Source organism: Tiliqua scincoides, chromosome 5 (assembly GCF_035046505.1).
Source record: "Tiliqua scincoides isolate rTilSci1 chromosome 5, rTilSci1.hap2, whole genome shotgun sequence".
Classification (NCBI taxonomy): domain Eukaryota; kingdom Metazoa; phylum Chordata; class Lepidosauria; order Squamata; family Scincidae; genus Tiliqua; species Tiliqua scincoides.
Window position 1 is genome coordinate 84,530,248 of NC_089825.1, and position 15,595 is coordinate 84,545,842.

A 15,595-nucleotide genomic window follows, 5' to 3' on the forward strand; every position below is an offset into this window, starting at 1 on the left:
ATCCCCAAAAGCGCTTGTGCGCAAGCACCACTGAAATGAATGGGAAATGTGCAAGGCTGGGCTCTCATGGCTTTCAGTGGGACTGGCACAGGTGGCTTGTATCTCTGGCTATTCTTTCCACATGCAATGGATGGGCCATAGGCAAGTTTTACTGCAAGGGAGAAAACCTTAGTAAGAGCCCAATCCTATGCATGTCTATTCAGAAGTAAGTCCCATTATGGTCAATGGGGCTTACTCCCAGGTAATTGTGGATAGAATTCCAACCTCAGTGTGGAGGAGAGGGAGGCTGCTATGCTACCTTTTCTTCTAAAACGTTAGAGGTCCTGCACATGAACATGGAAGACTGGGTCAGAAAACACACGAGAAATGGAAGTGACAAATCTCAAAGGATGGCCTGGCCTTTGGTGGGGGTCAAGCTGCCAAAGGGCTTCTCCACACTTCACCTTGAGATGGGGTTGGTTTCAGAATGTATGTACACACGCACAAATCCTGCATAAATCTTTTCTGTTGCAGGCTACCCACTGCTGTTAAGGTCACAAGATAATTTGGGCATGGCAGAAGATGTCCCTGTGACAGGGTTGCAGCCATGCTTTCTGCCGCACTACAAATTACAACGGCCCCTTTGCTGGAGGAATCTTATTTATTTTTTCAGTTTTGTTTTGTTTTTTTAAATGCTGCTAGGTGCTTTGAAACTTATAAAGGAGAAACAAAAATATGGCAAGTAAGTTTCCCCTACATTAATGCTCCCCCAACTGAGCTCCTTGAGAGGAGGCAACAGGACCCATGCAACAAATGAGAAACATTTGTGCATTTTCTTTTTCTACTGCAAGTTGATGGTCTGGGAACTAAAATTCCACATTAGCTTTGCAGAGGATTAGTCCCCTCTGTCTCTGAATCACAGCTCATTCCTGTGTCAAGAAGGGACATGTGCTTCATTTCAATTTGGTTGGCCTCATCCGTCATGCGCTGCATATCACCTGGACCTGGGGAGGCCCCAGTTCAAGCTTGCAGAAACTTGCAGAGATGAACTAATTACAAGCTGGGTGAGGAGGGTTTTCAAAGCTTCTGCATTCCTTCCTGCTGAGCCACACCTAAGGCAGGACTTTCTTTCAGAAATGCCACAATTGCTTAATGAATGTGTGGTAATGTGCCACACCTCTCATTGAACTTCGGAGGCATATCTGTGGGAGCGAAAGGCACCAACTCAGCCTCCCTCTCTTGTTCTCTAAGTCAGGGGTAGTCTGTTGGTTGTACATTTGGCTCCACCATCATTTTCCCCAGTCAGCCCTCCCACTCCATACCACTTTGAATATGCCAGGTGTTACTTTTTCATCTGGCAGATGCCCCTCCAAGTGGGAATACAGGCCTAAAAAAACCCCTTTTTTAAGTTGCCAAGGATATTTTTGGGCGCCTGAATCCAAAAATGGCATCAATTTTGCCCAGTTGGCTCTAATTTGGGAGGTATGGCATAACCATCCTATATGCTGATTCAAGCAGCTTCGTCCCGAGGAAGTCATGGACTTAGCTTCCTCATGAGGAAGCTGCTTGAATCAGCACATAAAGTGTCTAAGCCATACCCCCCAAACTAGAGTCAATTGGGCAAAGCTGATGTCATTTTTGGATTCAGCACCCCAAATATACCCAAGAATAAATCTAGCTTTTATGACAGCAAAATGTGTTTAGGCCTGTGTATGTGACTTTGGCAGGTCCCCTGCCAAAAAAGAAGCAGAATTTTGTGTCCTGCTTTTAGCCTGGCCAGCACCACTCCCTGCAGAGCTGTCCAGTCCAGAAAGAAGGTAAACACCCAAGAATGCAAGGACTGAGTGAACACATTCTCTCTGGAGGGGTCTCTAGTCTCTGAGCAGCTTGTCTGGGGAGGAACCATATCTCAGTGGAAGATCACCAGCTTTGCATTTAGGTTCCACGTGCATTCATGCTCCTGCATTTTAGCCCAAGGGATCAAGCAAGCAAGTGAGAAGAAGCCCTCTGCCAAGTCCATCATGGAGAGCTGCTGGCAGTCACATGTCGCAAAGCTGGTCAAGAGATGGCACACTGGTCTGACTCCACCTCAAGCAGCCTTATGCAGTCCATCCAGATCCCAAAACTGAAAAACATGGCCTTCGTTTTTGACATGATGGGCGGCTTGCCACAAAGCAAGCCAATAGACACAAAGCACCAATAGTGCTCCCACGTTAAAAAAGTACCTTGCTGGATCAGGCCAGTCTAGTTCAGCATCCTGTTTCCCAGTGGGTCATAAGCAGGAGATGAAAGCCACAGCCTCTCTCATCCTTGCTCCACTGCAATTGCTTCTCAGAGGCACATGGTCTCTGATCCTGAGAGGCAACATGAAGCCATTGTGACCAGCAGCCAGTGACAGGCCTGTCTTCTCGCCTCCTTTAATTGTCTTATGGAAGAGGGAATGTTATCACACAGGGGTGAGAAAAGCCTCAACTAGCTCCTCTCCTCTACACAATTATCAAAGGCCTAGGAGGGCTCTGTGCCGGATCATCCAAAGACTCCCATAAATAACCATGCCCCTGCTGCCAAAGATTTGACCACCATAACATCTTTAGATATTATCCTTGGAACTGCTAGCAAAAAAATAAAAGGGACAAGGGTAAACTTGCATGTTTTCAAAATCCTGCAGCACAATCCCATGCACGTTTATTCAGAAGTCATTACAACTGTCTTCAACAGCTCTTACTCCCAGGTTAAATGTGCATAGCACTGCAGTCTTAGGGCCAAATCCTATGGTGCCCAGCACCAACTGCCAAGACTGGATGTTGTGAAAATGCCATAAAGCACTTTCCCACCAGTGGTATGTGGATCCTGCCAGCACTGAGGTAGCGCCAGGAGGACCCAGCACTGGAGTGGCCAGGGGTAAGTATCACTGCCAGTTGGCAACAAGGCTTTTAGGGGCAGAGGGAGGCTGGGAGGGGGAAGAACTGGGTGGAGGGAGAGCAGGAGGATGGGAGGATTGAGCCTAGGAAGGGACGAAAGTGGCAGCAAGGGCTTCCTCAGTTCTGCTCCCACTCAATAGCGGGCGCAGCTTCGAGGAGACCCATTGGAGCCACAGTGCCATTGCCCAGGGTAAGGGAATGTTTGTTCCCTTACCCCAAGAAGACTCTGGTGGCTGCCTTGGCACACACAGGATACAGCAGCAGCCATTTCTGCATCACTGTTCCTCTGGGTGCCGAGGCACCAAAGGATTGAGTTATTAGTCATGTAGGAGCAATTACAGCCATGCCCCCATCACCCTCACCATGTCATAAACCTACACTTTGGTTGGCAACCTTCAGTCTTGAAAGACTATGGTATAAGCTTACAGCACCCGGTATTCCCAGGCAGTCTCCCATCCAAGTACTAACCAGGCCTGACCCTGCTTAGCTTCCGAGATCAGATGAGATTGGGCATGTGCAGGGTAACAGTTGCTGCTAAACCTACCCTTTAAACTCCTGTTTCTCCTGTCAGTTCACTCTCCCAGCACCACCTCTCTACAAGAGTCATACAAGCACTTCCCCTCCCCGCCAGGGCTGATATCCCATGGAATGTATCATATCAATGGTCACTGGAAGAACTATGATGGCTGTACATGCCCTGCCTTTCAGGTATTCCTAAATCTTTGACTGAACACAGGTGGTCATTTATGAGGTTGTGATTTAACCACAGTATGCACGTAACCACTTGGTCTGCATGCTCATGTGTCTTGTCCTGCTCTAGTAGGACAGAATGGTCTTGTTCTACCATTCTTCTGCACCAGATCTGGAAAATTGGGAAATGGGAAACCTCAGTGCCCTGAGTGCTCCATTGTTGGGGGTACAGGTCTTTTAAATAAATAAGCAAACCAGAGTTTTATATGGAAAGATTAGCAAGTGGTTACCACTGGGTCAATAGCGCTCTGTAATCTTCCCCTGCCGCAATACTCCCCTGCAACCTCTTAGGTTGCACAAAAGACCAAATGGCCTTTGGGTCCAACAGCTAGGCAGGGCTATCCACCTCCATCCCACGACTGCAGTCCCCAGCAGCTTCTCTCTGTTCAACTCAGTTAATGCAGTCCAGACATGAGTCTGTACCACAAGGAAAGAACAGAAACAGGCCATCTTTCAAGTACAGAAGGCTATCGTTTTTATTTTGCCTAAGAAATAAGGTGCCCCAGAAAAGGTATTAGACAAGGAGATTTGGAAGGAAAAAAGGCATTATGGGGGAAAAAAACCTCTTTGAGCAGTGGTGCCCCATTGACTGTTGCAAATGATGAACAAGAGCTCCATTTTCATACGGTGCATTGATTGCTGGCCTCATTGGTCATCTTGCCAAGTCTTTTGTGGGCCACAATGCCAGCTGATACGAGCACCTGTGTGATTCATGCCACAAACCTGGGAACTTGGCAGCAACCCAGGGAACTCCCTAGAATGCTTTGTTCTTGGGTGTATATGGCAGAAACTCCTGCACAGGCATGTGAAAGAGCTTCCCAGCAACTCTGAACACTGGCTGCAATGTCAGACACTGATGGCTGACACACCACCATTTCTCAGCAACTGACTCCAAACTCCAGCAACTCAAATCCATAGCATGGGAACAGAAGGCTAGATCCATTATAGCCTTGTTGAAACAGCCCTCAGTCTGGATAAGGGAATCCCTATTGCAGTGTTCTTGACCCGTGCAAAGTTTTACATTAATAATAGCAAGCAGAGAATTGTGGTCAAAGTGTATTGAATTGTAGAGAGAGCAAACAGAGAGCAAAATTCTCTCTCAAAACTCAGGGGCATCCACTGAAACGAACGGACAGTTGATTTAGGCCAGAGCAAAGATGGTGCTTGTGTGGCTGATGAATTCATAGCTACAAAATGTGGCGATGGCCCCCAACCTAGCCCTAGATCAATGTTTCTCAACCAGTGGTACAGGTACCACCAGTGATACATGAGGTGGTATCTGGTGGTGCTCACAAGACCCCTGGACATCTGCCACCAAGCTGTGAGACCAGAAACGTGACACAACAAGCAGTGGTAGGAGGCTTGGTAGGAGGGCAGAGCTCCAAAGCACTTGAAAAAGCCCTCCCATCTACCCTGAGCCTCTTACTGGTGTTTGTCACATCACATCTGGCCTCCCACCCCAGAAGTAACTGGCAATGATGTCATCACCAGTTACTTATGGTGGTACTTCAAACAGGCAGACCCATATGAAGTGGTACAGCAGATGACAAACATTGAGAAACACTGCTGTAGGATACAAATGGAGCCTCCATATTTCAATAGACCAGTGATTTTCAACCTTTTGCATTTCATGACACACTAAGAAGGCACTAAAATTGTCAAGGCACACCATCAGCTTTTTGACAATTGACAAGGCACACCATGCTGCCAGCCAGGGGCTCACAACCCCCAATTGCCCTACTAATATATGACGCTCCCCCAAACTCCTGTGGCACACCTGCAGAGCATTTGCAGCACACCAATGTGCCACGGCACAGTGGTTGAAAATGACGGCAATGGACTGTACCTCTGATAAACAGACACTGGGGACAAGCAACAGCAGCAGATCGCCACAGTCATAATGTTGCTCCCCGTGATATCTGGCTGACCATTTTTGAAAAAAGCAGGCTAGAAACCATGAATCTTCTGGTGTGATCCAGTGATCACACTGCTCTTTTGGAAAGCTGAGCATGAGTACAAGAGCAACTAAGGCCCAAATCCTAACCAACTTTCCAGCGCTGGCATAGCTGTGCCAATGGGACGTGTGCTGCACCCTGCAGTTGGGCGGCACTCATGGAGCCCTCCTCAGAGTAAGGAAATGTTTATCCTCAGAGCTGCATTGCCCTTAAGTCAGTGCTGGAAAGTGAGTTAGGACTGCACCCTAAGTCACTTCATAGCAACTTGAGGGACCAAGTGTGAGTATCTCAGGAGTCCCCTCTTCACACATTTCAATCTTCTAGCAAGAAAATATGTCCCCTTCAAAGAAGTGCCATTTGTTCCATGTAATTGCTCTTTCCGGCAACACATAGGCTGCAGTCCATATCGGGAGGAAGAGGTGATAAGTGTAATCCAACACAAACATATTCCCTTTTGTGCTCATACTCAAAAGATGTAGCCAGGCAAAAATTCATTTCCCCATCAAGCCATATACCTCTGTGCCACTCAGGGCACAATTCTATGCACGTCTACTCATAAGTACGTTCCATTATAGTCAATGGGGCTTACTTCCCGGTAAGTGTGGATAGGATTGCCGCCTCAGGGCCCAATCCTACCCAAATTTCCAGTGCTGGTGCAGCCACAATGCAGCCCAGAGGAAAGGGAACAAACATTCCCTTACCTGGAGGAGGCCTCTGTGGCTGCCCCCCTACCACAGGATGCAGCATGTGCACTATTGGTACGGTTGCACCAGCGCTGGAAAGTTGGATAGGATTTGGCCCTCAGTTCCAGTCTGCAAATTGGCATCATGGAGGCTGTGATGAGGGTGAGTAAGAAAGTGGTCTAGGAATGCTTTGGAATAATAAAACACTACAGGTGAGCTGCTGTCAAGTCTATTTCAGCTTAAACATTAGTCTTGGTAGTATGCAACATTGTGAGCACAATACAACAGGGTGATTGGAGACGTGCATCGACAGAGGCAAATGTACACTGAACCATACCCTACATAGTAGAAAGGGGAGCTGCAGCAAATGTCTCCTGTCTGAATGTACATTACAATGCAGAGGTGCACCCATATGTGTCTTCAGCCAGCTGGGTACATGTGAATATCAAGCCACATGTGCAAGTCTCTTCCATACACATACATCCCTTACTGGACTGAGGGACATTAGTGTGGGAAAACTACTCATGTTCAGTATCCAATCATTTCTTCTCAGGTAAGGACAGTGCTCTGGCAAAACAGGAAAGATGCATCTTGGGAGCTTGGGGAGGCTCCTAAAAGAGACTGGCTGACCAAGAACCAGGGTCACTGCTGTTCTGAGGGCAAGCAAACTGGGGTTCTCCTGAGTAACCCAAAAGGGATCAACTGAACTGAGCTGCTGCTACAGCTGCAGTGGCATCTATGTGTTCTCTCTCCTCCAGTTTCAACTCAAATCCAAGCCTTCAGTGCATGGGGCTGCTTTTCCTTCCTACTTTGGTCAGGCTAGCTCTAACAGGGAGGCTGGTGGCCAGAGTCCAGCTACCATCACCCTTCTCCCTTCCCTAGCTTTTTCAGAACCCCTCTCCATTCATATCCCAACCCACACCTGGCAAAATGGAGTTATATTAGACCTCACAGAGTTAGGCCACAAGTGTGCAGGACTGGCTAGCCGTGCACAACTCAGGTTTCTGCCAAGCCCTATGAATCAATTTGCTTCCTTATATGGTTAAAAAGCATGGCCTGCTCCCTAGAAGGGAGGAGCAGGCAGCTCAGGTTATACAAACATCTTTTCTCACCTGCCTAACTGCCTTGGCAAGACCTGAAAGAGAAGGAACGCCCTGGGCAGAGCCCCAGAAAGGTTTCTTGAGAAAGCACTCAGCTCTTCCCATTAATCAGTGACTAAGCTGGGGTGTGGGCAGCAAAAACAGAAGTGTCAGTTAAAACCAGAGACTGCTTGTCCCATCAGGAACGCACTGTCAGCTGAAATGCTTTGTCCTTGTTTGGGAAAGTGACCTTCTTCTCTGAAGGTTAATGAAGACGATGCCTTGGTTGATACTGAGGGCTTCCCTGGCAAACTTGGGTTTACCATCAAGGCCCAGTTCTCACAAAGTGGGGAAACCTGTGTCAGAGTTTTACCACTTCACAAAGCAGGTGGGGACTCACATAACTGAATTCTCCTGCATACCAAAACAAACAAAACAAAACCCTGTACATCGAAAACTAGTAGGGAGATGGTTGTGTAAGAATTTTTCTCCCCAGTGTGCCAGTTTTAATGGACAGAGATTTTTCTTTCTTGGTATGGAATAGCAATCATCTGCCATCTGAAGTGGCCTACACATAGGTCTGCTTCTTCAGTGAGTACTATACTCTGTCCAGGGGGTCCTGTGAGCATATCCATTCCTAGGATAGCTCCTCTTTTCTCAGACACTTGCACAAAACACTATGGCAGTGACCTCAAAACGTTTTCAGATATGCTAAGCTCTTTTCTGAGCTTGGTTTGAGTCAGTTCTCAGCTGCACCTAATCTTGATGTATTGACATAGGTACGCACCTAGGAAATCTGCACCGCTACTAAATTCTGCACCAAAAAAGCCAACCCCCCCCCCCAAAAGAACCTCAAGATACTGAATCTAGTATCGCTCTCCTATCTTCTGCCTTGAGAGGATGACACAACAAAGATGTTGAGCCACCCAACTAATTCTGGGCGACATTAAGTCCCCTCACTGTTGCATCCCGGAATATTCTGCAGCAGCAGGCCTCACAAAGCTGGACTTTGTGAAGGGTCCTGTGGAGAAATAAAATATAAGGACCCATTTTGCAAAACCAGTTTGGCTCCTGGGAGCCACCACGGCCAACAACCAGGTGCCTGGTGTTAGCAGTTTAGGAAATGGCTAGCTTCAAGACAGATCACCATTCTAGTCCTCTCTGCAGGTGGGAGTCCCACGATCCATGGGGACAGGGACTTGCGCATTGCAATGTGCAGCCACATCAGCAGCATGAAGCACTTGACCTCCCTCACGGGGTTATACTTTATGGTGTGTTACATTCTGTGTTATGTTGAGTAAATTGACTGGAAAAAGCTGTGAGGGTGGAGAGTACAGGGATGGAAAGAAATCACCACATGTTTCCCCTGCCTTCCTCACCCCTCGTGGCCTTTTGACTGGACAGACAGGCTGGACAAAGCAAAATGCGGTGGAACAAGGCCATGATGGGGTTTTTTGACCTAACAGGAGAGGGATAATTCCAAGCAAGCCTTTTGCCTTTGTCCCAGTTTGAAGTTTCATTAATGAAGCAAAACAAAAGTGTGTGCCTCAACCTGCCCCATCAGTGTTGTTTCTTCCTGCAGGGCCAGACAAGAGAGAGAGAGAGAGAGAGAGAGAGAGAGAGAGAGAGAGAGAGAGAGCGTGCACATCGCTCCCACACACAGAGCACTTCCCCTCAGGGCCAAACAGTGGCAGCCTGCCAGACAATCCCTTTTGGGAGTCCTGTGCAAACAACAACCCCACCCACTGCTTGAGAGCAAAGTGAATCTTCAAGGTCTTATGCCAGTGATTTTCAACTTTTTGCATCCCACGGCACACCGGCAAGGCACTAAAATAGTCAAGGCACGCCATCGGTTTTTGGACAATTGACAAGGCACACTGTGCTGTCACATCCCCCAGTGGCCCTACTAATAATTGACCCTCTCCCAAATTCCTGTGGCACACCTGGGGATCATTCACAGCACACCAGTGTGCCACGGCACAGTGGTTGAAAATGGCTGCCTTATGCAGCCTCCCTCTCCTTTCTGAAAAGCCATTTCAAGGGGCTCAGTTCACTGGAGGCCTCCCAAGGTAGCCCCACTACGCCCCTCCCTCCAGTGTTTTGAGTAGATGCACTTGATTTACCCTATCGAGATAGGTTCCCAATGGATGGAAAACCTCGCTAAGGGATTTCGGAAAGGGAAACCATGAAATGTATATTTTGTTATCATTTAGGACCATGTTGCTGGGTTGGTTTATTCACACATGGGAATAATCTCATCATGCCAGCAGAGTCAACTGCAGGTTGCACATGGGCCAGGACAAGGCAGCGTGGTAAATTGCTGTATGATTCTTAGGGCTATCCTGCATTACTGTAGTAGCCTGTGTGGCCACTCATTTGGGAGCTGCCTGGGTCTGATTCCAGCTCTTCCTGATCCAGGGTCCAATTCTATACATCCTCAGCGCCGGTGCTGGGTGTTGCAAATGTGCCATAAGGCACATCTGCAGCACCTGGAGAGGAGGGGCCACCGGAGCTGGGCCGCACCAGTCAGTGCTGAACCTCAGGGCCGCCATATCCTATCCTCTGTATCAGCTGCAAAGCCTGACATGGAGTCTCTCAGGTCTGCATCGGCAAAATACTAGTGCAGACTTGAGAAGCCCCATTGCAGGGCTTGGGGCTTTCCCCGGGGGAAGGGGATGAAAGTCCCCTTCCTCCGAGGAGACCTCTGGCAGCCTCAGTGGTACTGCTGGATGAAGCTGTAGCCGTTTTGGCACCGCTGCACCCAGCAGAGCCACTGGCTTCAGGCTTGGGCTGCCCATCACCAGTCCCAGCAGCAACAGGTCAGTAAGGTGCATTGGCCCCAAGAGAGACCAGGCCCCGTTGCCAAGAGCAACCAAGGGGGGGTTAGGCAAGGAACCGAACCTAACGTACCATAGAAGAGGCAGCTTTCCACAGCAGCAAGAGGGCAGCTGGCCCCCAAGTTTTCTGGAGGTTCTGCTTCCAGGTAGCCTTTGAGGGCAAAACAGGGACGGCAGCAATTGGTAGAAAAAGCTTAAGAGCAAATGCCGCTGCTAGGAAACCATTTATTGAAACAGGCTGCTGAAACCAAATGCATTTTGGACATGTAAAAACAATCAGAGGCTACTCTTCTTCCTTAGAATATACACAACACGGTTCTTCTTGTGCTATCTTCTGGATAGACTCCCTGCCAGTGGAAAGCTAGCATATCAGGAAAGCAAGCCCACCCTTCTCTCCAATATGCTATTAGTGGGAGACTAATACAAGGGGAAGCATTAAAATATGCAACTTCCCTACACCCCAACACATACACGTATACAGATGTGCGGCTAAAGTGATACACTCTTAAGAGGGTGATATTGTGTGCTTTTTCTGAGTGTGGATAGGCTTGACAGTTTACCTGGAAGCAAACTGGCGTGAACTCAAAAACATTTCCTTCCAAGATGGGGTGCTTAAGACTTGGGTGAAAATGGAACTATGAATTTTGTGATGCAGCGCTAAAGCATTCCCACTTATTTGTCAGCCGCAATATGGATCTTCCATTTTCTTCCAACTCTGCCTGGTGGAAGGTGTTTTTCTGAGACCGTAGCTCATGTTATTCCATCAAAGGGGGTACCTAGAGCATGGGGGGTACCTAGAGCATGAGGGGGAAAGCTCACTAGCATCTGCAGACTGAGGAAAAGAAGCCTGACAATTGGTGGCAGGCCTGGCTTTTTGTATGCACTTAGCAATTGCTTCTCCTCTGCCTTGTGTTTAATGACAGAGGTTTGACTCAGAGGCACAGGCTGTGCCAATTAAATCTTGCATCTTTGGCTCATCTTTGGCTCACCTGTACTGTACATCCAGGGTGGGTACACAGATGAGCCGGTTCACCTGTAACAGAGTTCATATGCAAGAATCTTGCTTTCCTCACGAATTAACATGAATCTGATTTAGATGGTCAGCATAATCTTGTGCCGCATCAGACTGATATGCTCAGGGTGCTGTGACCACCTATATTGTGCCAGTATGGACATAAAAAGCTACTGTCTACTGAATCTGACCGTTGGTCCATCTACCTGAGAATTGTCAACAGTGATTGGCAGCACCTTTCCAGGGTTTCAAATGGTCCCCCCCCCTTTCCTGACTCTACCTGGAAATGACAGAGATTGAACTTAGAACCTTCTACATCCAAAGCAGGTGCTCTAACACTGAGCTACAGCCCCATACCCGATTATGGCCCCAATCTTCCTTTCAGCACTTGTCTCCAGTCCTCCTTTATAATTACATTTGGGATCCTCTGCAGAAAACACCACAGCAGGTCAAGTACTTCTCAAACCTTGCAGCCAAGACAAGCCTGCTAGGCCAGATTCAGAGAGTAGCAATAATAATAATAATAATAATAATAATAATACAGGTATTTATATACCACCTTTCTTGGTCTTTATTCAAGACTTTATTCAAGGCAGTTTACATAGGCAGGCTATTTAAATCCCAGTAGCGATTTTTACAATTGAAAGAAGGTTCTATCTTTCAAGAACCAAAACATTCAGATGTTTCTTTCTGATCTGGCTTCACATTCTGGCCTCCATCCTCCCACGCTCAGAGCAGATGGAATAACTCGGCTCAGCTTGTCAGCTATTTCAAGGTCGCATGGTGCCGGTGGCCTTGAACTGGCGACCTTGTGAATGTTATCTTCAGGCAAATGGAGGCTCTACCCTCTAGACCAGACCTCCTGCCCATGCACTTGTAACTGTCCCAAGACATGCAAAGGGCCCCCCATCCCACCAACACTGCCCTTTTCTGAGCCCATAAGAATCTAAGACAGCATGAGAGAACCCTCAATTTGTATACCTCCCCTACCCCTTCCAGCCCCAAGAGGGTGCCTTGCTAAGAGGCCTACATTGGCATTGATCAGGGCTCAACACTTGAACTTCCCTTTAAGAACATGAACATATGCAACATCCGCAAAGACAAGAGCACTTCTGAATGTACGCAAGGTGTCTTCTTTTCACCAACACATGATTGCAGCTAACAACCCCACATTCACACATGTGCCACGCTCACATGTTTCAGGGACAGCAATAAGTTGACAGATGCTGTGAGTGAATCCGTGTGTTTATACATGTCTTTGCATGTTGCGTACGAAAGCTGGTAGGAGCAAAAAGGTGATTCATGGAGAATAGAAATGAACAAATTTGTACAGAAATGTACATCCTTGAACATTATGCAGCAAGATTATGTCAGCATTCAATCTACTGCCTACCAAGGACTGCACATACTGTATTCTGGGTGGGGGGGGGGGGTTGTTTTAGAAAATCAGAATTCTGCACCAACATAACCCTGCTAGCTAAATTCTGCAACTTGGATACATTGGATACATAATATGTATTGCACAATTATGCATGCTTTCATTCTACCTCTGCAGCTAGTTATGAGGAAGGACAAAGAGTTTGGCAGGGCACAGGAGTGTCCTGTCCCCATCCACTGAAAATTCTACTTACAGCTCAATCCTATGCATGTCTACTCAGAAGTAAATCCCACTGTGTTCAGTTAGATTTACTCCCTGGAAAGAGTGGATAAGATTACAGCCTTAGTCCTTCCTTTAGCAGTCTGCACATGCCCAATCTCGTCTGATCTTGGAAGCTAAGCAGGGTCAGGCCTGGTTAGTACTTGGATGGGAGACTGCCTGGGAATACTGGGTGCTGTAGGCTTATACCATAGTCTTTCGAGACTGAAGGTTGCCAACCAAGGCTATGCCCAGTCAAGGCTATTTTTGCCCAGCCTTAGGGACTAGAATTTTTTTTTAATGTCCAAACTAAGATTCTAAGGCTGCAATCCTATACACACTTACCTGGGAGTAAGTCCCAATTGAATTCAATGTGGGTTGCACTGTTAGGATACTAAATTCTGCACCCGAACCCAAATCCTGCTTTTCAGTGGTGTGTCTCTGGCATTGCCCAATGTGCACAACCCATCCTGCTCAAGCCTTCCAGCTGTAACTATTTATCAGAACTGACAGCACAATTCTATGCAGTCTATTCCAAAGTACCATTGTGTTCAGTGGAGCTTACTCTCAAAAAAGAATAGATGGGATTCCAACCTGATTTCCTTAGTCTGTGTCAGGTGTCCGATAGAAGATACTAAATATATTCCTAATATTTGTTCAGCTCAAACCTTTGCACATTGACTTATAAGTAAAAACCAGTGGAATTACTCACAGGTAAGCGTGCATAAGATTGCAAACTGAATGAAGCAAAATGGTGTTTATTTTCTTGCATTCCTCAGAAGTAAATTCTGAAAATGTTACCATCTGGGAAGTAAGGCAACATATTGGCCAGATACTCCAAATACAGCATGCCTATTTTAAATACCTATCCTGTAGTAAAATTACATGTATGTTTATTAGGGTTCGGGGATACAAAGGCTTTGGCAAGCAAAGTCTAACAAGGTCACTTCAAGTCACCCAGTGAGCAACAAATATTATGCAGAGAAGGCCCTTCATCAAACCACATTTGCAGGCTGAAATTCAGGCAGGAGAAACCTACATCTCAAACGTTCACCAACTATCCAGCTCTGTTTCTGACCATTATCAGCTAGCTGAGAGATAGTGGTTGGCCCAAGGTCACGCAGTGAGCTTTAAATCTGGGGCTCGGAAGGTTTCGTCCAATGCTCTAACCACAACACAACATTGCTTCTTGCACCCATAGCCTCTTTGACCACATCTCCAAGACCCAGGGAGATGAACTTCACAGCAGTATTCATCTCTGACCCTGGCTTTCCCATTTATAATACTAGTAATCTTGGAACAAGTAAGGCAGTATGTGGTAGCTTGCATCCTGCCACAATGGGTATGGTATGCAAAACTGGGCATTAGATACTATTGAGATAGTTTTCTATCCCAAGTTCTTGAGGCTGGTCACAGCCTTTGCAAATGTAGAATTGCCTTCTCATGCCATGAGCAGCATCTCTGAAATTTGTTGGCTTAAGCCAGGGGTCTCCAAACCCCAGCCCAGGGGCCAAATGTGGCCCGCAGTGAGCCTCTATCCAGCCCGCAGTCAGCCTCTTGTCCCCTGAAAGCCTCTGGCCCACTTGACCAAACATGATTGGAGCTGTGCTTTGGTTACATCTGGAGGATGTTCTGAGGGCTGGAGAGGTTGAATAAATGAGCCCGTTCATTCATTTATTCACTCATCTAAGTTCCATCTCTAATTTATATAAATTTTCTGTTTAAATTTTTTTTCTGGCCCTCTACACCGTGCCAGATATTTGATGCGGCCCTCTGGCCAAAAAGTTTGAAGACCCCTGGCTTAAGCCATGTGTGTTCGGTTTCCTAAATGTATTCCTTGTCCTACTGCTCCCCTAACTGGTGAACTATCCATAGTACAACTTTCGCTTTTGATTCACATTGCCACCCTGCCCAATATACGGGCTACGCTGGCACCTGCTGGCCAGAAATGGGACAGCGGAATCACAGCTTGATCACATCATACAGTACATCCTGCTGTCTGCCCTTGTATCCATAAATCAAGCACTTGCAGACACTGAACCAGGTTGTGCTAAAAATGGCCAGCTCTGCCTCTGTGGTTCACACACTTAACCTGGGAACTGGGTCAGACAACTTTGCTGGACTGCACTGAATGCTTGTAATTCTTGATATGTTATATTCAGCAAACCAGAGTTTCAGCTGGTGGGTAGCCCCTGCCTGGAATAATCCATGTCTCAGTAAATGTGGTCATCATTAAGGTGTTATAGGACTCTTGGGTTTTCCCCACCACACACACACACACACACACACACACACACACACACACACACACACACACACACACACACACACAGAAAAAGTCTTCCTCACTTTATTCCTGCATCTTCCCAGTAAAAAGAAAAGAATGTTCAGATCCAAAAGAACTGCAAGACTACCTTTGACCCTTTCAAGTCTGCAGCAGTAAAGACAGACAACCCCTTTAGTGACTCCCATATAAATAATCCAGATACATTAGTCAGATTATGCAGTATCTATTGCCACCTAGTGGCAAGGCGAGGTTATGACCCAGAATGCTCAAATGATTCTGAGCTTCATGTGACAATTAAGAGCCAAAGTAATTGGGGATATCAATCACACATCTGCCTTGTTCACATTTAAAATAGAGGGTAAGGGTCTTTCTTTAACAATAAAAGAAGTGCACAGGTGAGTGGTAGTGAACCTCCTTACTTCCACATCTTACCTGCTGGACAGTCAATTGCTCCAG

General features: G+C 47.0%; 1 pseudogene; it reads right to left on the reverse strand.

The window, feature by feature from the left end:
* Positions 1-3,319: 3,319 nt before the first annotated feature.
* LOC136654909 (5S ribosomal RNA) lies at positions 3,320-3,439 on the reverse strand (annotated as a pseudogene).
* Between the last annotated feature and the right edge of the window lie 12,156 nt (positions 3,440-15,595).